Source organism: Sminthopsis crassicaudata, chromosome 6, assembly GCF_048593235.1.
Source record: "Sminthopsis crassicaudata isolate SCR6 chromosome 6, ASM4859323v1, whole genome shotgun sequence".
Classification (NCBI taxonomy): domain Eukaryota; kingdom Metazoa; phylum Chordata; class Mammalia; order Dasyuromorphia; family Dasyuridae; genus Sminthopsis; species Sminthopsis crassicaudata.
Genome location: NC_133622.1, coordinates 248,967,197 through 248,980,371, shown reverse-complemented (window position 1 = coordinate 248,980,371; position 13,175 = coordinate 248,967,197).

Genomic DNA, 13,175 nt, shown 5'->3' with positions numbered 1-13,175 from the left:
CCAGCACACACAAGGGCCCAGTGTTCTGCTGCCCGACACCGGCCTCTCGGCCTTAGGGCTGCCTTAGACCCCGGCAACAGCTCCCGAGCTTAGGGGCCTGCAGTGCCCGAGCCCAGCAACTCCCGGAGCACCTCCCATCCCATACAGCACACATTAACCACCTAGTGTGTACACAGGATGAGGGGGAGCGCTGGGTCAAACACAAAATGCAGATGGACCTTGGACTCTCAGGAACTCTGTCTGGCAAATCAAAAGATAAGATACAGACACAGAAAAGTCACTCACCTGTCCGGCAGTCAGTCAGTCAGGCAGTCAACAAGCATTTCCTGGTGAGTGTAGCAGGCGGTGCTGAGAGGGTTAAGAAGGGAGGCTGCCAATCTGTCCCGAGATCAGCCTCAGCTTCCTGTTTGGGGTGACATTTAAGTGGGACTTTAAAGGATGCAGAAGAAAGGGGAAGAGGGGAATTCTTGGCACAAGGGAGAGTGAAGGCAACAAGTGGGGGGGGGCTGACGTTGAGATGGGGGCTGATTCGGCTAGGTCCTAATCATAATCAGATGTAAGTCCTGCTTTTGTATTTAAAAAAAACTTTACCTGTGAGACCCTGGGCAAGTCACTTAACGCCAATTGCCTCAGCAAAAAATAACAAAACAAAAAAACCACTTTACACATATGATCTCACCGGACCCTGAAGTTGTGCTATTTTTAATCTCACTTTACAGATGAGGAAACTGAGGCAGATATAACTAAGGAGTATACAGCTAGTATCAGAAGCTGGATTTGAACTCGGGCATTCTGACTCCAGGTGGGTCCAGGGCGCTTAACTTAGGGTGTATGAGATAAAACTATGCCCCAGCCTGCCTGTCTGTAATTCCAAGGCCCAAAGCCCACCTTGCACTCTGGCTTCTTCCCCTCCATGCTCACGGCCAAGGGGAGTTAGAAAGAGTAAGGGCTGGACAAGAGAATCGGGGGATGATCAGGCCCTGGCTCGTCTGAGCCTCAGAGCACCCCTGGGAGGGTGGGGTTCCAGGCCCTAAATCTGGGAGCCCAACTTTACAGAGAAGAAAACAAGGCCCCAGAAGCCAAGTGGTTCATCACACCGTCGCCTCCCAACTAGTAACTGTGAGAAGGAGCAAGTGGGACCCACCGGGGCTTCTCCTGAGTCCCCCCCCCCCCATCCACCTCACCGTGACCGCGACAGCCGCTTCCTCCATAAAGGTGCTGATTAAGCCAAATCACCTGGAGGCCCTGGGAAAAGCAGGTGTGAGATGAGAGGTGGAGGTCCGGAGTAGGTATACCAACTGTGGCACAGAACTAGAACCCGTGACTTCTCCCTGCCCATCCTGAATGCTTTCGGAAAAGGGAGAAGTTGGAGAACTCCCACAATGCTTTGCCAAGGAGGTGAGAATGGAGATCTGGTTACTCTGTCCAACAGGGAAACTGAGGCACAGGCTCTCCTGGGACAGCGGCCTTGGACAGGGATGGGGGCAGGGACGGAGGAAGGAGCATCCGGAAAGCCGAGAGAAGCGAGGAAGCCAATGGGAAAGATGGCATCAGCCCACCCAAAACATCCCTCCCTCCTGTGCTGGAGCAGGAGGCCTGGGGGAGAACATTCTTGGCCAGGGAAACAACAGGTCTCTTCATGGCTGAGCAGGAAGCGAAGGAAAACAAGGAGCATTGTCTTGACAGCTTGGAGACATGGGGGCAAATCCTTGATGGCGACAGCTGCCCCCTGGGAGCAGCGGGGGATGGGGCGGAGCTCCCCTTTGTCACCACACACACTCACACTCACATACTCCCACCTGCACAAAGGTGTTGCTGACTCACTAGCCCCATCTGCTGGCTCTGGGCAGAATCAGCAGGCAAGGCTCTGCTGAATGGCCCTAGAAAGTTTGTGGGGACTTCGAATAAAAGTTTGAGGGGCTCAATTAGAGCAGATTAAGCTGAAATCTCCTGAAACAGGCAGGACCCCCTCACTCTGGAGAATGACGGGGTGAAAGGCCTTCTGGAGTGGAGTCTCTACCAGGAGGGATGGGCCACCTTGATGGCTACAATCTCCACCCAGGAGTCCAGGATACCTCTATCTAGACACCTGTCCAGGGTCTCCTCGTGCTCTAGAACCTACGACCCTGAACTCGCTGAGGCTCAAGAGCTGGGCAGAAAGAGAAAACCTTTGAGTCCTCTGCTTCCTTAGGCAAAAGACCCAGGGAAAGGGATCCCAGGAGCAGGAGGCCTACGAGAAGAAAGGTCATTGTTAGCTAACCACCGAGCATTTGTAGGGGACTGCTGACCTGCAAGGAAGGCCCTCTGCCCCACACTAGTCATGCAAAGGACTCAGTCACATCTTCACAATCGGAGAACCCAATTCAACAGGGAATATACATATATGTAGGTATGTGTATTTTATATTTATAAATATATATATATATAAACATACATACACATATATGTATATATATTTATCCTTGGAAGCTTAATATAAATTATATTATTATACATAATATATACAGATATGATATTCTGCTCTTTCAGTATGATCTCTCTCTTTTTTCCCCCCCTGAGGCTGGGGTCAAGTGACTCCCCCAGGGTCACACAGCTAGGAAGTGTTAAGTGTCTGAGACCAAATTTGAACTCAGGTCCTCCTGAATTCAGGGCAGGTGCTCTATCCACTGCGCCCCCTAGCTGCCCCTCAGTATGATCTCATCATAGACATAGACCTGGAAGAGACTTCAGAATCTCTCATTTTACAGAAATGGAAACCGAGGCACAGAGTGGTTACTGACCTGTCCAAGGACCCACAGGCAGGATGCATCAGAATGGACTAAAACCCATTTCTACCACTTCATTCTTGCCCTCCTCCATCCCCTTTGGCAGACTGCCCCTGCTTCATTCAGTCCCCTCTCTTTCTAATCTTCTGGGGGTCCTAATCTCTTAGCTTCTTCAAATTGGCTCATATATAGCATATACATAGTTCTGAGTTGACATCCATTTGTGCAGTAACAATTCCACCTCATAGCCAGACTCAGGAATAGCCAGGTGGGAAACATTCCTGTTCAAAAGGAAGTAACACAGTGGGGGAAAGAAGGCAGAAGAATCTTACCTTTAGTGTACCAGGATTGTCTTCTCGGCTTTTGCCCAGATACAGATTTGCATCTGTGAAGGTTCAGTATCACCGTCCCTCTGAGAAGCTTGTGGCAAGTCTTTTTTTTAATTTTTAAATTTTAAGTTTTATGTTTTGTTTCATGTTATATACATTTACCAATTGTTTTCACTTTGTGAGAATCTTTCTTCTCTTTTTTTTAGCTTTTTATTTTCAAAACATATGCATAGATGGTTTTCAGCATTCACCCTTATAAAATCTTGTGTTCCCAATTTTTTCTCTCTTATTTCCCCCATCCCTCCCTTAGAAAGCAAATAATCCAATATATGTCAAACAGGTGCAATTCTCCCATACATATTTCCAAGAAAAATCAGATCAAAAAGGAAAAAAAAAAAAAAAAAAAGATAAAAAACAAAAAGCAAGCAAACAACAAAAAAGTTGAAAATACTATGTTGTGATCCACATTTATTCCCCATAGTTCTCTCTCTGGATGCTGATGGCTCTCTCCCTCATAAGTGTATTAGAAATGGCCTGAATCACCTCGATGCTGAAAAGAGCCACGTCTGTCAGAATTGATCATCTGTAAAATCTTGCTGTTGCTGTGTACAGTGTTCCACTCACTTCCCTCAGCATCAGTCCCTGTCAATCTCTCCAGGCCTCTCTGAAATCATCCTGGTGATCATTTCTTATAGATCAATAATATTCCATACCATTCATATACCACAACTCATTCAGCCATTCTCCAGCTGATGGGCATCCACTCAGTTTCCATTTTCTTGCCACTACAAAAAGGGCTGCCACCAACATTTTTGCACATGCACTTTTCCTTTTTTTATGACATGTCTTTCTTATGGTGGATTACTAATTTAATGATCCATCCACTAACGATACCTGAATTCAAAACTCAAAACAATATCAGAGTCCCAAGAACTTTTACCCCAAATGGCAAGTTTCACCAGTCTCAGCTTTTAGGGCCCTAAGAGAGTTATTTTTCCTTTTGTGGAGTTGCAGGGAGAAATAAATGTTTAGCAGGACTCAAACATAACAAGAGATTTCACTTAACATTCTTCACTTGCTTTCCTTTTCTCACACACCCTGGGGTAAAAATCAGTCATTAGAAACCACTTCTACATTATCCAAACACTTGTAAATACTAAGTAAGCCAATTTCATTGTTTAGGAACACAATCACCCAAAAAGGCTCTTTTCCCGGGAGCTGATGGCCTTGCCCACACAGACGATTTCCAAGGAAGTAACAAATTTACAAAATACAGGGAATCCACAAGGTCTTTTCTTTGTATCTTTTCTCACACAAGTAGCTAATTACCAGTTTTAGGTTTTAACATTATGCTAATAACCCCAGATAACCTAGTTAACAACCTCAAAATGGATATTCATTAATATAATTTTCTCTACTAACATATATACTTCCTAGATCTGGTAATTTGTTGTTATAGCTTTTGAATCCTCCCTAATGTACTGTGGGCCACATGACAATTTTGTTTTGCTTTTTTTTTTTTTTTTAATTCCTTTTCTTTTTTTTTTTTTCTTACTGTTTTTTCAATGAAGGGTTTTTTCATTTTTTTTCATTTGTTTGTTTGTTTGTTTGTCTGTTTTGCTGAGGCAATTAGGTTAGGTGACTTGCCCAGGCTCACACAGCTAGGAAGTGTTGAGTGTCTGAAGCCAGATTTGAACTCAGGTCCTCCTGACTTCGGGGCTGCTGCTCTACCCACTGCACCACCTAGCTGCCCCTCCTTCTTTTAATTCTTTAAAATTCATTTTTCATATAAAAAGTTGTTTGAAATAGCTAATACAAGTTTACCAATTTTCATAATATAAAAAATTAAGGAGCACAACAATACCACAGACAGCAGTGTGATTTGAGACGGAAACAAACCTGATGCCGGTCAGGTGACCTAATTCAGTTGGATTCTACCTTCTGTAGAATGACCACAGACCCAGCAGGAGCAGCTGCTCCCCCCAAGCTTCTCTCTCCTGCCTTTCCTGGCTGGATGCCGGCCTGACTCAGAGTCCCCATTCCTCCTTCCCAAAGGTCATGGGCTGACCCCTCCGACACCCCCCCCCGGGGTGGGCCAACACAGCTCACAATTCTGCCGGGCCCGGCTGTTGACCATCCTTCCAGTGGGCCGGAGGAGCCCTGGCCCTTGCCCTGTCGTTCCCGACATTCACCGGGCCGTGGATGCCCTCTGCTGGCCATAACCCTCCAGCCTTGGCTTTCTGCTGCTCTGCTGTAGCCTGAGCACCCCGAGCCTCCTCAGTCCCCCGGAGTGGGGGGCTCCTTTGCCCTCCCCTAGTCAGAGTGAATTCTTTAGAAGCTGGCGCCGTGTCACCTTTCGGTTCATATTCCCAGAACGAAGTGCTTACTAAGGGCTTTCTCATCTTTCCTTTCTTCCTATATACAAACACGGGTCTCTTTGAGCCTCCAAAAAACTTTCACTCCAATTTATCAGCCCCTAACTACAGGCCTGTGTCTCCCCTTGACAGAGCAGTGGGCCCCCCAGCCCCGCCCCTCCCCCCTTTCACTGACTTCTTCATATCCCAAAGTCTGGCTGCTTCCCTGTTCTCTCTCCCCCTCCATCCCTGACACGAGGCAAACTCCATGGCCTTCCCAGCGTCCTCTAGGAAACACAGGGGACCTCTGGGGTCTTTGTACCTTTACTTGGCCTTCCTGACTTCCTCCAATTTTCTGTACTGTCTGTAGCCTTCAGTTAGGGGGCGCCTAGAGTCAGGACCCCGCCTTCAACACCTGCCCCTTCCCTGCTGGGCCCTGGGGAGCTACAGAGCCTGATTGCACACTCACACACAAACACACTCACACACACTCACACACAAACACATTCACACTCACACACACACACACAGTCACACAAACACACTCACATACACACACAAACACACTCACACAAACACACTCACACAAACACACTCACACACACTCACACTCACACACACACTCACACAAACACACACTCACACACTCACACTCACACAAACACACTCACACACACTCACACGCTCACACTCACACTCACACAAACACTCACACTCACACACAAACACATTCACACTCACACAAACACACACACTCACACAAACACACTCACATACACACACAAACACACTCACACAAACACACTCACACTCACACTCACACACACAAACACACACTCACACAAACACTCACACAAACACACACACACTCACACACAAACACACACTCACACAAACCCACACTCACACAAACCCACACTCACACAAACACATTCACACTCACACAAACACACACACACTCACACACAAACACACACTCACACAAACCCACACTCACACAAACCCACACTCACACAAACACATTCACACTCACACAAACACACACACACACTCACACAAACACACTCACACTCACACACACACACCACATCTGGCTTCACATATGGCGAGATAGCTGTATGATCCCGAGCAAGTGAGTTAGTCCTGACTCAGTTTCCTCATCTGTCAAATGAGCTGGAGAAGGAAATGGCGGACCCCTCCAGTATCACTGCCAAGAAAATCCTGTGGACAGTATAGTCCATGGAGTCACGAAGACCGAACCACCACAACCTATCCCTCCCCCTAACCATGTGTCCCCCTCCCCACGCTCTGCCTGCTCCCTCTGGTCTCTCTACTCCATCCTGAGGGTCCAGGACGCCATGATGCAGTAAGTCCTGGGGCTTTAGAGGTCAGCTGCTCTCCAACTGCTCTTGTTTCACAGACAAGGAAACTGAGGCTGAGAAGGGACGAGACTAGGGGAGCTCTGACTCAGTCTGTCTGTCTCTCCCTCTTTCTGCCCCCATTGTGACTTGTGCAGCGATCATTTACAACTGGACTTGCTGGGAATTCACACACACACACACACACACACACACACGGAGCTAGGTGGCAGCGCAGACCAGAAGCTGGACTTGGTATTAGGAAGGTCCGAGTTTGAGTCTTCCCTCAGTTTGCTGGTCTGTGAAATGGATCTACCTCACAGGATCATTGTGAGATAATACGTAATAGAAGCCATTGTTATTGCCAATAGAATTTGTTCTGGGTCCAAGCGTCCTTCTTCCAAATATCCCTGTTTCTGTTCCCATGCTCCCGTTCCCCCCCTTTCCCTCACCAACTCCCTTCCCGGTTCACCACCTCATTGCCATCCTCCCCGCTCCTATTCGGGTCCTTTCCACCTCTCTCCAGGATTATCACCCGCCTCCTCTATGGCCTCCCTGCCTCCATCCATTCTTCCCTCTAATCCATTCTCCACTGGCAGTCAACATGACTTTCCTCAGGAGTGCTTTCCTCTCTCCCCTCCGGCCCACTACACAACTCCAGGAACCCCTCTCCCCGGCTGGCACTACAGAGAAACTAGAATTTAGAGCCTTTTGCAGCCTGAACCCAACCCTCCTTCCCAGACGTATTTGCCCGCGTCCACGCCACACACACTGCAATCCCGCCCAACCAGCTTCGTGGCCTTCCCTCCCTGGGCCGCCCAGGCCTGACACCAAAGCCTAGCTCCTATGCTGGTTCCTAAATGAGTCTTAGTGATTGCCTAAGGGCAGCCTCCATTTTCCAATCATGTGGTTCCCTAATGATATCCCCAGGAGGATGTCTTGAATAACATTCATCCCTGGAGAGCCTCTGCACCCAGTCACGCACCTCTCCACTGCCCTTTGAATCACCAGAAATAGATTCCTGGAAGACTGAGATGTCCCGAGATTCACAGCACGCGCCCCTGTGCGGAGTCTTTGGGGTGGGGGAGCTCCACCCGGTCCCTCAACCATTCAAGGGGCCCCTCCCAAATGGGAGCTCTTCACTGTCCGTCCAAGTGCAAGATGGACGGCCATCCGTCGTGGTGTGGACAGTAAACAGAGAATGGCCCAGCATGGGAGTCCAGAAGTTCTGGATTCGAGTCTCACCTTGGATACATACTAACTGTAAGACCACGGACAAGTCCCATAACTTGGTCGGAGGCAAGCCCCTAAATCTACAAATTACGAGTTGCTGATCCGCCCAGTCTGTGAATCCGCCCAGAGTTCTTCCCAGCACATTCAGCCTCAGTCCTTCACCTCCGATATCTCAGACATCCCCACTGTGACCTGTCTCTCCTCCTCTCCCTCCCCCTCCAATCCTGACTGTAGAGTCACCATCACCATCATCCTAGGCCAGATTCCTGCTTCCCTTTGTCTGACAGCTGTTCATGCATCGCCCTGACCGTGTACGGCCTCCCCTCTGATTAAGAAAATAGAGGCCGTTTGTTAGCATTCCCTTTCCTACCCCCTCTTCTCCCGTACCCCAGACTGCTGATCCCCCTTTCCAAGACCAATCCTTCTGCTTGTACCTCGAGCCCATACCCCGCCCCCCACCCCCATCCCCTTTTGTTGAGGGGTGAGATACCCTCACAGAGATGGGGGTCCCCAGGCCAGTGTCGCAGGTTCGGCAAAAGAATTCTCAATCCCGGTCTCTTGCGAGATTCGGCAAAAATGTTTTTTTTCACTGAGGGGCTCTTTTTCTCGGTGGGCTCCTTCCTGATTAGGAAGATAGCAAAGATTGGGGCACAGAGTTTTGATTTTATTTAGCTTTCTATTGCTTGGGGTTAGGGAGCGACTTGAGGGACTAATGTCCAAATCCATAAAGGATGGTGATTGTTTCCCAGGTCAGGCTGATTCCCAGATCAATTGGAAGTGGGAGTTTCCCATGGGAACCCGGTAAGAGGGTGGGGAGCATCTTAGGAATTTTCCCAGAAGCCTGGAGGGGTGGAGATTCGGGGTTTTTCTAACCTAGGCCCATCCCCCCAAAGATCAAGGGAACACAGAGTCCTCTTACATCCCTTTGATTCTCTCTAATCCTAAAGTTCTGGGTGTCCTGGATCCCAGCATATTTCTTGCTACAGCATTAGAACCCAATCAACATGTGACACAGAATGTGAAAGGGGCAAAGATACTCAAAGAAGTTGGGGGGAGTCTGAGGAAGGAGGAAATACCGTCAGATGGCCTTGGAAAGAAAGGAAGGAAGGCTTTGGGATCCCCAATTTTGCCATTACTTCATTTTTAGGACAAGGTGAATCCTCTGGGAGGAAGTTGTAATCACCTGGACAAAGGGGCCCATTCTCGCCACTTCCTGCTCCGGGAGGCCCCTTCCTGGGTCACCTGCTTCAAGGGCCATTCAGTGAAAGTGAGCGGGGATTTTTTAGAACCACCCAACGTGAAGACTACCTCTTTCGTCAATGAGTCTGACGGGCCCAGAAAGCAGAATCAGGGAAATCTCTTCCCCGGGCTAGTTTTCTGCTCTCAATTTCAAACCACCCACTTCAAGGCTGAAATCACATCCCTAGTAATGGAAAATAGGAATAGCAAGTCCCATAAAAGCAAAGAAACCTTCAAATGAGCAGATGTTCCCAACCCAGGGTCTGTGCATTTGTTTGCTTTGGAAAAATATTTTGACAGCTGCATTTCAATATAATTGGTGACCTCTGTTCTCCTTTATATTTTATTTTATGTATTAAAAACACTTCTTCCGAGAAGGGGCCCAGAGAGTTTAAGAACCCTTGAACTAATGTCCGCATCGGGCTGTGCTGGAGATTACAGCAGAGCTTTTTTCCCCCTTTCCTCCCCTTGGTCTTGGTTGTTATTTAGGTTTGTCCTTTGAAAAGGACCATGATGGCGGGGGGTGATGTGGATTTAAATGGGGGACGGCTGGGCAAAGTCACCAGCCTCACTCTTTCCTCTGGACTCATCTAGGTCCGGTGCCCAGATAGCGATCCGGACTACTGCGGGCAGTGGGAAACCCTGGCCTTTTATAAGCCAAGGTCTTTGAGGGATCTGTTTGACTGAGGCCGCATCCATTCAGGGATAAAGTCTCGGGAACAACTGAGGCAAAGGATTTCATCTAGTCAAAAATTTTAAAGAGTGATTTTTTTCTGTTTTGGTCAGAAACCCCGGGGTCTTCTTTCAGATTTATTTAAATTAAGACGGAGCCGCTGGGTAAAGATGCGCTCAGTGTGCTCTGGGGAAGGGGACAAAAAGTCACTGCCTGCAATTTGCTCCTTTCTGTTCTCCCTGCTCAATCAATCCTCAGTCCTCAGATTGGTCTCAAGTCCGCTCCAGCAGCCCCCATGGCCGTGCCCCATTCCCTGCCTCACATCTCCCAGTATCTCCCTCCCCGGCTTGTACACCCCCCAAATCTGGTCCCATCCCGTGCTCAGGTCACAAGTGCCGTAAATGCCCCCTCTCCTCGGGACCCCTGTGATGGGGTCTTGACAGCAACTCCTAGTCTGAAACACAAGGCGTGAGGCACGGGTGAGGAGTTCCCATGGCGTTCTTTGCTAAAATGCATCTTTGTGTACAAGGTTACCAACAAAATGGAGTGAAAAACAACCGGCAGGAGTGGTAACTAAAAAACGGATTCGGGAGAGCAGCGGAAAACATCGGAGTTAGCAAGAAAAGGGCTTTAACAATGGAAAAGGCAAGTTCCTTGGTGGAACCCACAGTTAACCAGGGGAAAGGGAGCAATACCTCCCAAGGTGGGAATATGGCAGGCTAAGTCCGAGCTGAGAGCTGGGGGGAAGGGGTGTTGTCGCCCCTCAGTCCAGCTCCTTGGGCCAACCCAGCAAACCCACTGCCCCGCGAGCCTTCCTCAGAGGAGGGAAATGCGAGCAAACCCTCAGAACGAGGTTCGGGGAACAAGGGGAGAGGGGGGAGCCGGGGTGGCGAATGGCTGGAGTCGCCCGGCTGAGGGCTGGGTGTTGGAAGGTGGGATACGCGAGGGGGATGCTTTGAGATAAGGAGCTTGGAGCCATTGTGGCGGACCCAGGACAGCAGGAGTTTTAAGTGGTGCTGTGCTGGGCCTGGATCAGGATTCATCTTGTTGCTGCTGCTGTTCAGTTGGGTCTGTGCCTTTCATGGCCCTACTTGGGTTTTCTCAGCTGAGCTATTAGAGTGATTTGACGTTTTCTCCTTTAGTTCAGCTGAGGAAACGGAGGCAAACAGGATTTGGGTTAAGTAACGCTCAGTTAACTGAGTCCAGATTTAAACTCATGAAGATGAATTTTCCTGATCCAGCATTTTATCCACTGCAGCACCCGAGCTCAAATCTGGCACTTCCCAGCTGTGTGACCTTGGACAAGTCACTGCAATGTCTACCTCTGTCTCCTAGCTGTAAAAATGGGGATGAGAGAGCCCCCCTCCCAGGGCTCCCTTAGGCATGAGGGGAGGGAATCTCTGTAAAGCGCTCAGCACAAGGCTGGCACCCGATCAGCTTAGATGGTGCTTCTCTTCTCAGAACCAAAGTGACCCTGCCGGGTTGGAGCCCGGTTCCGGGGGTCCGTGTGGCTCAGACGGACACAAGCCGGCAACATACACATCATAGGTTAATTGTATTACACATTAATTATTACATTAGAGTACGGTGTGTATAACATATACATTAGCTTCATCCTTCGGCCAGGAGCACAGAAGCTGGAGTGAGCAGAGAGGCGGAAGCAGGAAGGGTCGGCGTTCCTGGGAGTGCCCTTGGAGCCCATCTCCTTGTCTGAAGAGGCCGGAAGCCTTGTCAAATCCCTTGTCTATCCAGGGCAGGGGAGGGGGATAAAGGGCAGGACTGGGAGCAGGCGGTGCGGTCCCACTGTGGCCTTCTGGGAAGGCTGACCTCCCTCCTCCCCACCTCCCAGCTCCGGCTCCCCTGGAGGGCGTTTCCCCCTCCCCCAGGAAGTTCCACAGGGGGCGGGGGTTCTCCCTACCCCCTGAAATGACTGTGGTTCTTGGGGCCAGATTGGACTTCAGGGCTGGTACTTTTATATAGTGTTTCAAGGCTTGAGAAGCATTTCAAAAGGTTTTTCATTTCATCCTCAAATCCCAGGAGATTGTTAACCCCATTTTACAGCCGAGCAGCCCGAGGCGGGGTTAAACTGGACAAAGCTGGCAGAGCCACACTTGGCCCAGGGCCTGTCCATTGCCCCTCTGCTTGTATTCCACCGGCCTTAAATGCTTCCTGATCTGCCACAGGGGAAAGCCCCGGGGAGGGGCAGCCGGAAATACCCAAATGGAGCGGCAGAGTCGGCAGAGTCGGACCCGTGCCTGGATCTCCTGATGGCTCATAGGGAAGCAAGGGAGCGAGGTTTGGAGGAAAGGAAGGTTGGGTTCCAGGGTCGCGGACGGGGGGCAGGGAGCCTGGAACAAGAATCCTTGGGGAGTGGGAGGCGCTCCCCAATCTGAGCCACCTCCTGGGGCACTCAAGGCAGGTGCTGTTATACAGCTTTAGAGACATGGGGATAAGGGGCCCGACTCAGGACAAATGCCCCCCCAGATTAGCAGGGCAGGTGCCAGGATTGTCTAATGGAGATGCCAGAGGGAATCGGGGCTTGAGCTGAGACTTGCACCCAGGGCTCAGGCTGCCGTACTGCACTCCCAACTCGGTTCTTAAGATCCTCCATTAGAGCTGCAAAAGGATCGGAAGGCCCAGAGCATGGAGACAAGCCCCTGGGGTCAGGGCAAACTTGAACCTTCCTCCCCCTCCATGAGGCCAGATCTCTCCCATGAGCCTGAGAAATCCCATCAGAAGGGGCCAGATGGCAGCACCATGGCAAGGCCTGGAGAGCCAGCCAATAGAAAGCCTCGTCACCAAAGGCCGAGAACTTGGTGGGGGAACTGGGTCAAGAGGCCGGTTTTTGTGGGACCCCCAATTAACACTTCCTTTATTTAACCAATGAGGAAATGGGCTGTACAAGGGAAGGATGCAAGCTCATTCAGGTAGTAAGTCCAAGTAAAAAAATGGGAACCTACCAAGGGGAAGGCGGAGAGAAGGCAAGCCTGGCCAGGTAGAGCCCGACAGTGCTGGGGGAAAAGGGTGCCCTGGGATCCCAGACCTAGGGCCAGGAACTAATCCCTGCACCCCAGGAAGAGGAACAAGGTCTCAGGCAGAGTGAGGAGCCTCGAGCTTGATCCCAGGGGATTGGTGGTGGATGGAGAGGCCCTGGAGGCATCTCAAAGGCCCCAAGTTCTGGCCCAAGTAGCTTCCTTCATTTGGGGTGCCCTGCCCCTGCCCAA